Genomic DNA, 12869 nt, shown 5'->3' with positions numbered 1-12869 from the left:
AGGGTTATATTTAGGGATGCTCGGAACAGCGAACCCGGAGGGTCCAGTTGCATGTGGGGCTGCGTAAAGTCTCCCCTGGGGAGTTCACTTGTACCCAAAGCCTTCCTTTGGGGGCACTTTTGGATGGGCGAAATGGGCTCGCAATGCATTTCCTGGGGCCTGATTTTTAACTCTTCTTCGATGCCGCCTAGGGCTATGTTTAGGGATGCTCGGAACCAGCGAACCCGGAGGGTCCAGTTGCATGTGGGGCTGCGTAAAGGCTCCCCTGGGGAGTTCACTTGTACCCAAAGCCTTCCTTTGGTGACACTTTTGGATGGTCCAAAGGGGCTTGCAACGCATTTCCTGGGGCCTGATTTTTCAGTCGTCTCTGATGCCGGCTAGGGCTATGTTTAGGGATGCTCGGAAACAGCGAACCCGGAGGGTCCAGTTCCATATGGGGCTGCGTAAAGGCTCCCCTGGGGAGTTCACTTGTACCCAAAGCCTTCCTATAGGGGCACTTTTGGATTGGCGAAAAGGGCTGGGAATGCATTTCCTGGGGCCTGATTTTTCAGTCTTCTCCCATGCCGGCTAGGGATATATTTAGGGTTGCTTGGAAACAGCGAACTCGGAGGGTCCAGTTGCATGTGGGGCTGCGTAAAGGCTCCCCTGGGGAGTTCTCTTGTACCCAAAGCCTTCCTTAGGGGGCACTTTTGGATGGGCGAAAAGGGCACGGAACGCATTTCCTGGGGCTTGATTTTTCAGTCGTCTCCGATGACGGCTAGGGCTAGGTTTAGGTTTGCTCAGGAACAGCGAACCCGGAGAGTCCAGTTGCATGTGGGGCTGCGTAAAGGCTCCTCTGGGGAGATCACTTTTACCCAAAGCCTTCCTTTGGGGGCACTTTTGGATGGTCCAAAGGGGCTCGCAACGCATTTCCTGGGGCCTGATTTTTCACTCGTCTCCGATGATGGCTAGGGCTACGTTTACGTTTGTTCAGGAACAGCGAACCCGGAGGGTGCAGTTGCATGTGGGGCTGCATAAAGGCTCCCCTGGGGAGTTCTCTTGTACCCAAAGCCTTCCTTTGGGGGCACTTTTGGATGGGCGAAAAGGGCTCGCAACGCATTTCCTGGGGCCTGTTTTTTCATTCGTCTTCGATGCCGGCTAGGGTTATGTTTAGGGATGCTCAGGAACAGCGAAACTGGAGGGTGCAGTTGGATGTGGGGCTGCGTAAAGCTCCCCTGGGGAGTTCTCTTGTACTCAAAGCCTTTCTTTGGGGGCACTTTTGGATGGGCGAAAAGGGCTCGCAACGCATTTCCTGGGGCCTGATTTTTCACTCATCTCCGATGACAGCTAAGGCTACGTTTAGGTTTGCTCAGGAACAGCGAACCCGGAGGGTCCAGTTGCATGTGGGGCTGCGTAAAGGCTCCCCTGGGGAGATCACTTGTACTCAAAGCCTTCCTTTGGGGGCACTTTTGGATGGGCGAAAGGGTCTTGCAACGCGTTTTCTGGGGCCCGGTTTTTCAGTCTGCTCCCATTCCGGCTAGGGATATATTTAACCTTAATGTGAAAGTGCGTACACGGTGTGTCAAGGTGCATGTGGGGCTGCGTAAAGGCTCCCCTGGGGATTTCAGTTGTGCCCAAAGCCTTCCTTTGGGGGCACTTTTGGATGGGCGAAAGGGGCTCGCAACGCGTTTTCTGGGGCCCGGTTGTTTAGTCTTCTCCCATGCCGGCTAGTCCTATATTTAATCTTAATGTGAAGTAGCGTACACGGAGTGTCAAGGTGCATTAGTGTGAGGGTGAGGTTGAGGGTGAGGGTGAGTGTTGTTAGGGTTAGGGGTTGGGGGTTGAGGTTAGGGTTAGCGTTAGCGTTAGGGTTAGGGTTCGGGTTCAGGTTAGGTTTCGGGTTTGGGTTCGAGTTAGGGTTTCGGTTAGGGTTCGGCTTAGGGTTCGGGTTTGGGTTTGTGTTCGGGTTCGGGTTAGGGTTCGGGTTTGTGTTTGGTTTCGGGGTCGTGTTCAGGTTCGTGTTTGGGTTACTGTTAGGGTTCGGTTTCGGGTTAGGTTTAGGGTTCGGGTTCGAGTTAGGGTTAGGGTCAGGGATCGGGTTAGGGTCCGGGTTCGGGTTCGGGTGCTGGTTCGGGTTAGGGTTCGGGTTCGGCACCGCCCGGACTCATTTAAGCGCAACGCTGCCCGGACACATTTTAGCGGGTCAGCGGCGTTTGTGGGGCTCACCGGGGGGGGGGGTCCATGGGGCTTGGGGGGACCCCAAGGTGAGGGGGGGGACCAAAATGAGGGGGGAACCAAGTGTGCGGGCTGTGGTTTCCGGGGGGACGCATTTGCGGGGCTCACCGGGGGGGGGAACCAAAATGAGGGGGGAACCAAGTGGGCGGGGTGCGCTTGCCGGGGGGACGCATTTGCGGGGTGCACCGTGTGGGGGGGAACCAAAATGAGGGGGTAACCAAGTGTGCGCGGTGCGGTTGCCAGGGGGTTAGGGTTAGGGATAGGGTTAGGCTTAGGGTTCATTAGGGTTAGGGTTAGGGATAGGGTTAGGCTTAGGGTTCATTAGGGTTAGGGTTAGGGCTTAGGGTTATGGTTAGGGGGTTAGGGTTCGGGTTCGGGGTTCCTAAGAGGAGGAAGAGTTCTTCGGGGTTCCTAAGAGGAGGAAGAGTTCTTCGAGGAGGAGGAGGAGGAAGACGAGCTGGAGGAAGAGCTGGGCGAGGAGGACTTCGAGGAGGAGGAGGAGGAGTTCGAGGAGGAGGAAGGCCTCTCGGAGGAGGAGGACGAGGAGGAGGAAGAGGAGGAGGAGGAAGGCGGCAAGGCTGAGGAAGGCGCCCCCCCCACTGCCCCCCCCCGCGGTGACGCTGCCGGAGGAGGAGGAGGAGGAGGAGGAAGAGGAGACGGGCGCCCTGCTGATGGAGGTGGATGAAGGCCAGCCCCCCCCTGCGAGGAGGAGGAGGAGGAAGGGGGGGGGCCAGCAGCCCCCAGCGAATCAGGAGGAGGAGGAGGAGATGATGGGGGGGAGGAAGGGCAGCTCCCCCCGGGTAGCCCCCAGCCCCCCCCGCCCCCCCACGAAGGTCCCCCCCCAGCCCTGGAAGCTGCACCCCCCACCCACCCTCCGGAGCCGCCCCCCCCCGAGGGGCCCAAGGGGGACGGGGGAAGCACCAAACCCCACCCCGCACCCCCCCCGCACCCCCCTCAGCTGCAGGGAGAGGAGGAGGAGGAGGAGGAAGAGCCCCCGCCCCCCCCGGGCAAGGGAGAGGTGAGTGTGGGGGGGTTTGGGGCAAGATTGGGGGGTTTTGGGGCAGTTTGTGTGGAACTGGGGTGGTTTGGGGCAAGATCGAGTGGGTTTGGGACAGTTTTGGGTGTGATTGAGGTGGTTTGGGGCAAGATGGGGTGGTTTTGGGGCACTTGGGGTGAGAAGGGGGTGGTGGGGGTGGGATGGGGTGGGGTCAGGGGTCGGGGGTCAGGCGCTGACCCCGCTGTGCCCCCAGGCCCCCGACCCCACGGCCTCCATGCTGGCTGACTTCATCGACTGCCCCCCCGACGCCGCCCCGTGACCCCGCCGGGACCCCCCCAACCTCAGAGCCCCCCCAGAGCCCCTCCCCTGCCCCTCACCAGACCCCGACCCCCCCAGAACAAAATAAAGTTTCTAGAACCTTCCTCTCGGTGCCTTTGCGTTGGTTTTTGATGGGCGAAAGGGGCTGGGAAGGCTTTGGGTACAAGTGAACTCCCCTGGGGAGCCTTTACGCAGCCCCACATGCAACTGGACTCTCCGGGTTCGCTGTTCCTGAGCAAACCTAAACGTAGCCCTAGCCATCATCGGAGACGAATGAAAAATCAGGCCCCAGGAAATGCGTTCCGATGGGGACAGACATACAGACAGCTGGGGATGGTCATACAGAGAGGAGTGGTTGGAGAGCTGCCAGGCAGAGAAGGACCTGGGAGTGATGGTGGACAGTCGGCTGAATATGAGCCAGCAGTGTGCTCAGGTGGCCAAGAAGGCCAACGGCATCCTGGCTTGTATCAGAAACAGTGTGACCAGCAGGGCTAGGGAGGTGATTGTCCCCCTGTACTCGGCTCTGGTGAGGCCGCACCTCGAGTACTGTGTTCAGTTTTGGGCCCCTCGCTACAAGAAGGACATCGAGGTGCTTGAGCGGGTCCAAAGAAGGGCGACGAAGCTGGTGAGGGGCCTGGAGAACAAGTCCTACAAGGATCGGCTGAGAGAGCTGGGCTTGTTCAGCCTGGAGAAGACGAGGCTCAGGGGTGACCTTATTGCTCTCTACAGATACCTTAAAGGAGGCTGTAGCGAGGTGGGGGTTGGTCTGTTCTCCCACATGCCTGGTGACAGGACGGGGGGGAATGGGCTAAAATTGTGCCAGGGGAGTTTTAGGTTAGACGTTAGGAAGAATTTCTTTACCGAAAGGGTTGTTAGGCACTGGAACGGGCTGCCCAGGGAAGTGGTGGAGTCACCATCCCTGGAAGTCTTCAAAAGACGTTTAGATGTAGAGCTTAGGGATATGGTTTAGTGGGGACTGTTAGTGTTAGGTCAGAGGTTGGACTCGATAATCTTGAGGTCTCTTCCAACCTAGAAATTCTGTGATTCTGTGGATGAGCCTGTTGAAACTAATTCCAGTTGAGAAAGTTTCAGTTACTAGCTTGGTGATATTGTCAGTTCAATATTCAAAGCTGCAGCAAAAGCGAAAGGGGATTTTTGCTTCTAGAAACACCCCAGGTCTCCTGCCTGCACTCTGCGTGCTGTTGAGCTAAGCCATAAAAATAAGTAAATAAAGCACAGCTGCTGCTCCTCTTTCTGATGTCCTGTGCTTTGCCCCTCCCCTTTCCCAGGTGATTGGGTTTGGGTGCTGGGGGCGGGGGCAAAAGGTATATGAGCCCCAGGCATGCCACCAGAGAGCTCCTTCTGCCTGGGCTGCTCTTTGGGGTAAGTGCTTTGTGTTTCCTTCAGTCAGTTGCAGGGTTCTTTAGGTGGGTCAAAGTCTATGGATTTCTGGATTTTAAGTGCTTGGAATTCACTTAATAGAGCTCTATTTAGCAGAGGCCGCTGGCTCACTGTTTTTTGGGGTGGTGGGACACTCTTCTGGTTTTGACCTATACTTCAATCTCTAAATGTATAAACCCACCTGTGTAACTCTCCTGAGGACTAAAAGCAGCTTGATTGCATGGTACCTGTGGCTCGGCAGCGTAGATACGCAGCATTGCCAAGAGACTGAGCAGGGTTGTATCAAAGTCTCCTCTTTCATCTGCCAAGGGTGAGTCTGTGATTACCCCTGCCGGGGCTGCTGTGTGTGCATGTCTTTTTGGCATTTATGGAGCTCAGTTGTTTTTTTTTTCTGTCTGTTTATGTTCTAACTTTTTGGTTTTTTGAGGGGCGCATAGCGTGTGTGCTGAGTGTGGGTGGCAGGAGGAGGTGGGGAACTGCTCAGGACTGGAAGGTTTGGTTTCTAGGAGTACGCGGCATCCTTCCTGTGCGACGTGACTAATTGTTGGGCTGGAACGTTCCAGCTTTTGTGTGTATGAAGCAACGTAGCTTGTGCAGTGTGTTGTGTGGCCCGGGCAGAGTTTGCCGTGGCGCTGTAAGCGAAGATTCTGAGTTAGAGCTGGTGAGCAGCTGAAGAACTGGAGCTGGGAAGAGAGAGGCATTGCAGCAGGTACGCTGTGGCTGTGAGGTTAGGGTTAGATCCAGGGTTCGGGTTAGGCTTTGGGTTCGGGTTAGGGTTAGGGTTCGGTCTCCCATGGGCGATGTTTCGGCTTGCTCAGGAACAGCGAACCCGGAGGGTCCAGTGTCATGTGGGGCTGCGTAAAGGCTCCCCTGGGGAGTTCACTTGTACCCAAAGCCTTCCTTTGGTGACACTTTTGGATGGTCCAAAGGGACTCGCAACGCTTTTTCTGGGGCCTGATTTTTCAGTCGTCTTCGATGCCGGCTAGGGCTATGTTTAGGGATGCTCGGAAACAGCGAACCCGGAGGGTCCAGTTGCATGTGGGGCTGCGTAAAGGCTCCCCTGGGGAGTTCACTTGTACCCAAAGCCTTCCTTTGGGGACACTTTGGGATGGTCCAAAGGGGCTTTCAACGCGTTTTATGGGGCCCGTTTTTTCAGTCGTCTCCGATGCCGGCTAGGGCTATGTTTAGGGATGCTCGGAAACAGCGAACCCGGAGGGTCCAGTTGCATGTGGGGCTGCATAAAGGCTCCCCTGGGGAGTTCTCTTGTACCCAAAGCCTTCCTTTAGGGGCACATTTGGATGGGCGAAAACGGCTCGGAACGCATTTCTTGGGGCCTCATTTTTCAGTCGTCTCCGATGCCGGCTAGGGCTATGTGTAGAGATGCTCGGAAAGAGTGAACCCGGAGGGTCTAGTTGCATGTGGGGCTGCGTAAAGGCTCCCCTGGGGAGTTCACTTGTACCCAAAGCCTTCCTTTGGTGACACTTTGGGATGGTCCAAAGGGGCTTTCAACGCGTTTTATGGGGCCCGTTTTTTCAGTCGTCTCCGATGCCGGCTAGGGCTACGTTTAGGTTTGCTCGGAAACAGCGAACCCGGAGGGTCCAGTTGCATGTGGGGCTGCGTAAAGGCTCCCCTGGGGAGTTCTCTTGTACCCAAAGCCTTCCATTGGTGACAGTTTTGGATGGTCCAAAGGGGCTTGCAACGCGTTTTTTGGGGCCCTGTTTTTCAGTCTTCTCCCATGCCGGCTAGGGATATACTTATCGTTGCTCGGAAAAATCGAACCCGGAGGGTCCAGTTGCATGTGGGGCTGCGTAAGGGCTCCCCTGGGGAGTTCACTTGTACCCAAAGCCTTCCTTTGGGGGCACATTTGGATGGGCGAAAAGGGCTCGCAACGCATTTCCTTGGGCCTGATTTTTCAGTTGTCTTCGATGCCGGCTAGGGCTATGTTTAGGGATGCTCGGAAACAGCGAACCCGGAGGTCCAGTTTCATGTGGGGCTGCGTAAAGGCTCCCCTGGGGAGTTCTCTTGTACCCAATGCCTTCCTTTGGTGACACTTTTGGATGGTCCAAAGGGGCTTGCAACGCGTTTTCTAGGGCCTGGTTTTTCAGTCTTCTCCCATGCCGGCTAGGGATATATATAGGGTTGCTCGGAAACAGCGAGCCCGGAGGGTCCAGTTGCATGTGGGGCTGCGTAAAGGCTCCCCTGGGGAGTTCTCTTGTACCCAAAGCCTTCCTATGGGGGCACTTTTGGAATGGGAAAACGGGGCTCGCAACGCATTTCCTGGGGCCTCATATTTCATTCGTCTTCGATGCCGGCTATGGCTATGTTTAGGGTTGCTTGGAAACAGCGAACCCGGATGGTCCAGTGTCATGTGGGGCTACGTAAATGCTCCCCTGGGGAGTTCTCTTGTACCCAAAGCCTTCCTTTGGTGACACTTTTGGATGGGCGAAAAGGGCTGGGAATGCATTTCCTGGGGCCTGATTTTTCAGTCGTCTTCGATGCCGGCTAGGGATATATTTAGGGTTGCTCGGAAACATCGCACCCGGAGGGTCCAGTTGCATGTGGGGCTGCGTAAAGGCTCCCCTGGGGAGTTCTCTTGTACCCAAAGCCTTCCTTTGGGGGTACTTTTGGATGGTCCAAAGGGGCTTGCAAGGCGTTTTCTGGGGCCTGGGTTTTCAGTCTTCTCCGATGACGGCTAGGACTACGTTTAGGTTAGCTCAGGAAGAGCGAACCCGGAGGGTCCAGTTGCATGTGGGGCTGCGTAAAGGCTCCCCTGGGGAGTTCTCTTGTACCCAAAGCCTTCCTTTGGGGGTACGTTTGGATGGTCCAAAGGGGCTTGCAACGCGTTTTCTGGGGCCTGGGTTTTCAGTCTTCTCCGATGACGGCTAGTGCTACGTTTATGTTTGCTGAGGAACAGAGAACCCGGAGGGTCCAGTTGCATGTGGGGCTACGTAAAGGCTCCCCTGGGGAGTTCACTTGTACCCAAAGCCTTCCTTTGGTGACACTTTGGGATGGTCCAAAGGGGCTTTCAACGCGTTTTATGGGGCCCTTTTTTTCAGTCGTCTCCGATGCCGGCTAGGGCTATGTTTAGGGATGCTCGGAAAAATCGAACCCGGAGGGTCCAGTTGCATGTGGGGCTGCGTAAAGGCTCCCCTGGGGAGTTCTCTTGTACCCAAAGCCTTCCATTGGTGACAGTTTTGGATGGTCCAAAGGGGCTTGCAACGCGTTTTCTGGGTCCCGGTTTTTCAGTCTTCTCCCATGCCGGCTAGGGATATATTTAGGGTTGCTCGGAAACAGCGAACCCGGAGGGTCCAGTTGCATGTGGGGCTGCGTAAAGGCTCCCCTGGGGAGTTCACTTGTACCCAAAGCCTTCCTTTGGGGGCACTTTTGGATGGGCGAAAAGGGCTCGCAACGCATTTCCTTGGGCCTGATTTTTCAGTTGTCTTCGATGCCGGCTAGGGCTATGTTTAGGGATGCTCGGAAACAGCGAACCCGGAGGTCCAGTTTCATGTGGGGCTGCGTAAAGGCTCCCCTGGGGAGTTCACTTGTACCCAAAGCCTTCCTTTGGTGACACTTTTAGATGGTCCAAAGGGACTCGCAACGCTTTTTCTAGGGTCTGATTTTTCAGTCGTCTTTGATGCCGGCTAGGGCTACGTTTAGGTTTCCTGAGGAACAGCGAACCCGGAGAGTCCAGTTGCATGTGGGGCTGCGTAAAGGCTCCCCTGGGGAGTTCACTTGTACCTAATGCCTTCCTTTGGTGACACTTTGGGATGGTCCAAAGGGGCTTCCAACGCGTTTTCTGGGGCCCGGTTTTTCAGTCTTCTCCCATGCCGGCTAGGGATATATTCAGGGTTGCTCGGAAACAGCGAACCCGGAGGGTCCAGTTGCATGTGGGGCTGCGTAAAGGCTCCCCTGGGGAGTTCTCTTGTACTCAAAGCCTTCCTATGGGGGCACTTTTGGAATGGGAAAACGGGGCTCGCAACGCATTTCCTGGGGCCTCATATTTCATTCGTCTTCGATGCCGGCTATGGCTATGTTTAAGGTTGCTCGGAAACAGCGAACCCGGATGGTCCATTGTCATGTGGGGCTACGTAAAGGCTCCCCTGGGGAGTTCTCTTGTACCCAAAGCCTTCCTTTGGTGACACTTTTGGATGGGCGAAAAGGGCTGGGAATGCATTTCCTGGGGCCTGATTTTTCAGTCGTCTTCGATGCCGGCTAGGGATATATTTAGGGTTGCTCGGAAACAGCGAACCCGGAGGGTCCAGTTGCATGTGGGGCTGCGTAAAGGCTCCCCTGGTGAGTTCTCTTGTACCCAAAGCCTTCCTTTGGGGGTACTTTTGGATGGTCCAAAGGGGCTTGAAACGCGTTTTCTGGGGCCTGGTTTTTCAGTCTTCTCCGATGACGGCTAGGGCTACGTTTAGGTTAGCTCAGGAAGAGCGAACCCGGAGGGTCCAGTTGCATGTGGGGCTGCGTAAAGGCTCCCCTGGGGAGTTCTCTTGTACCCAAAGCCTTCGTTTGGGGGTACTTTTGGATGGTCCAAAGGGGCTTGCAACGCGTTTTCTGGGGCCTGGGTTTTCAGTCTTCTCCGATGACGGCTAGGGCTACGTTTATGTTTGCTGAGAAACAGCGAACCCGGAGGGTCCAGTTGCATGTGGGGCTGCGTAAAGGCTCCCCTGGGGAGTTCACTTGTACCCAAAGCCTACCTTTGGGGGCACTTTTGGATGGTCCAAAGGGGCTTGCAGCGCGTTTTCTGGGGCCCTCTTCTTCAGTCTTCTCCCATGCCGGCTAGGGCTATATTTAGGGTTGCTCGGAAACATCGAACCCGGAGGGTCCAGTTGCATGTGGGGCTGCGTAAAGGCTCCCCTGGGGAGTTCACTTGTACCCAAAGCCTTCCTCTGGGGTCACTTTTGGATGAGCGAAAAGGGCTTGCAACGCATTTCCTGGGGCCTGATTTTTCAGTCGTCTTCGATGCCGGCTAGGGCTATGTTTAGGGATGCTCGGAAACAGCGAACCCGGAGGGTCCAGTTGCATGTGGGGCTGCGTAAAGGCTCCCCTGGGGAGTTCACTTGTACCCAAAGCCTTCCTTTGGGGGCACTTTTGGATGGGCGAAAAGGGCTCGCAACGCATTTCCTGGGGCCTGATTTTTCAGTCGTCTTCGATGCCGGCTAGGGCTATGTTTAGGGATGCTCGGAAACAGCGAACCCGGAGGGTCCAGTTGCATGTGGGGCTGCGTAAAGGCTCCCCTGGGGAGTTCACTTGTACCCAAAGCCTTCCTTTGGGGGCACTTTTGGATGGGCGAAAAGGGCTCGCAACGCATTTCCTGGGGCCTGATTTTTCACTCGTCTCCGATGACGGCTAGGGCTACGTTTAGGTTTGCTGAGGAACATCGAACCCGGAGGTCCAGTTGCATGTGGGGCTGCGTAAAGGCTCCCCTGGGGAGTTCACTTGTACCCAAAGCCTTCCTTTGGTGACACTTTTGGATGGTCCAAAGGGGCTTACAATACGTTTCCCTGGGGCTGATTTTTAAGTCGTCTTCGATGCTGGCTAATGCTATGTTTAGGGATGCTCGGAAACAGCGAACCCGGAGGGTCCAGTTCATTGTAGGGCTGCGTAAAGGCTCCCCTGGGGAGTTCATTTGTACCCAAAGCCTTCCTTTGGTGAAACTTTTGGATGGTCCAAAGGGACTCGAAAAGCTTTTTCTGGGGCCTTATTTTTCAGTCGTCTTCGATGCCGGCTAGGGCTATGTTTAGGGATGCTCGGAAACAGCGAACCTGGAGGGTCCAGTTGCATGTGGGGCTGCGTAAAGGCTTCCCTGGGGAGTTCACTTGTATCCAACGCCTTCCTTTGGGGGCAATTTTGGATGGGCGAAAAGGGCTCGCAACGCATTTCCTGGGGCCTGATTTTTCAGACGTCTTCGATGCCGGCTAGGGCTATGTTTAGGGATGCTCGGAAACAGCGAACCTGGAGGGTCCAGTTGCATGTGGGGCTGCGTGAAGGCTTCCCTGGTGAGTTCTCTTGTACCCAAAGCCGTTCTTTGGTGACACTTTTGGATGGTCCAAAGGGACTCGAAACGCTTTTTCTGGGGCCTGATTTTTCAGTCTTCTTCGATGCCGGCTAGGGTTATGTTTAGGGATGCTCGGAAACAGCGAACCCGGAGGGTCCAGTTGCATGTGGGGCTGCGTAAAGGCTCCCCTGGGGAGTTCTCTTGTACCCAAAGACTTCCTTTGGGGGCACTTTTGGATAGGCGAAAAGGGCTCGCAACGCATTTCCTGGGGCCTGATTTTTCAGTGGTCTTCGATGCCGGCTAGGGCTATGTTTAGAGATGCTCGGAAACAGCGAACCTGGAGGGTCCAGTTCCATATGGGGCTGCGCATAGGCTCCCCTGGGGAGTTGACTTGTACACAAAGCCTTCCTTTAGGGGCACTTTTGGATGGGCGAAAAGGGCTCGGAACGCATTTCCTGGGGCCTGATTTTTCACTTGTCTCTGATGACGGCTAGGGCTATGTTTAGGTTTGCTCAGGAACAGCGAACCCGGAGGGTCCAGTTGCATGTGGGGCTGCGTAAAGGCTCCCCTGGGGAGTTCTCTTGTACCCAAAGCCTTCCTTTGGGGGCACTTTGGGATGGGCAAAAAGGGCTCGCAACGCATTTCCTGGGGCCTGATTTTTCAGTCTTCTCCCATGCCGGCTAGGGATATGTTTAGGGATGCTCGGAAACAGCGAACACGGAGGGTCCAGTTGCATGTGGGGCTGCGTAAAGGCTCCCCTGGGGAGTTCTCTTGTACCCAAAGCCTTCCTTTGGTGACACTTTTGGATGGTCCAAAGGGGCTTGCAACACGTTTTGTGGGGCCCGGTTTTTCAGTCTTCTCCGATGCCAGCTAGGGATATATTTAGGGATGCTCGGAAACAGCGAACCCGGAGGGTCCAGTTGCATGTGGGGCTGCGTAAAGGCTCCCCTGCGGAGTTCTCTTGTACCCAAAGCCTTCCTATGGTGACTCTTTTGGATGGTCCAAAGGGGCTTGCAACGCGTTTTCTGGGGCCCGGTTTTTCAGTCTTCTGCCATGCCGCCTATGGATATACTTAGGGTTGCTCAGAAAAATCGATCCCAGAGGGTCCAGTTGCATGTGGGGCTGCGTAAAGGCTCCCCTGGGGAGTTCACTTGTATCCAAAGCCTTCCTTTGGGGGCACTTTTGGATGGTCCAAAGGGGCTCGCAACGCATTTCCTGGGGCCTGATTTTTCAGTCATCTCCGATGCGGGCTAGGGTTACGTTTAGGTTTGCTCAGAAAAATCGAACCCGGAGGGTCCAGTTGCATGTGGGGCTGCGTAAAGGCTCCCCTGGGGAGTTGACTTGTACACAAAGCCTTCCTTTAGGGGCACTTTTGGATGGGCCAAAACGGCTCGGAACGCATTTCCTGGGGCCTGATTTTTCACTTGTCTCCGATGACGGCTAGGGCTACGTTTAGGTTTGCTCAGGAACAGCGAACCCAGAGGGTCCAGTTGCATGTGGGGCTGTGTAAAGGCTCCCCTGGGGAGTTTTCTTGTACCAAATGCCTTCCTTTGGGGGCACTTTTGGATGATCCAAAGGTGCTCGGAATGCATTTCCTGGGGCCTGAGTTTTCACTCGCCTCCGATGACGGATAGGTCTACGTTTAGGTTTGCTGAGGAACAGCGAACCCGGAGAGTCCAGTGGAATGTGGGGCTGCGTAAAGGCTCCCCTGGGGAGTTCACTTGTACCCAAAGCCTTCCTTTGGTGACACTTTTGGATGGTCCAAAGGGGCTTGCAACGCGTTTTCTGGGGCCCGGTTTTTCAGTCTTCTCCCATGCCGGCTAGGGATATACTTATCGTTGCTCGGAAAAATCGAACCCGGAGGGTCCAGTTGCATGTGGTGCTGCGTAAAGGCTCCCCTGGGGATTTCACTTGTACCCAAAGCCTTCCTTTGGGGGC

The sequence above is a fragment of the Anas platyrhynchos genome, chromosome 17 (genome assembly GCF_047663525.1).
Source record: "Anas platyrhynchos isolate ZD024472 breed Pekin duck chromosome 17, IASCAAS_PekinDuck_T2T, whole genome shotgun sequence".
Lineage (NCBI taxonomy): Eukaryota > Metazoa > Chordata > Aves > Anseriformes > Anatidae > Anas > Anas platyrhynchos.
Note: the sequence above shows the minus strand (reverse complement) of the source record.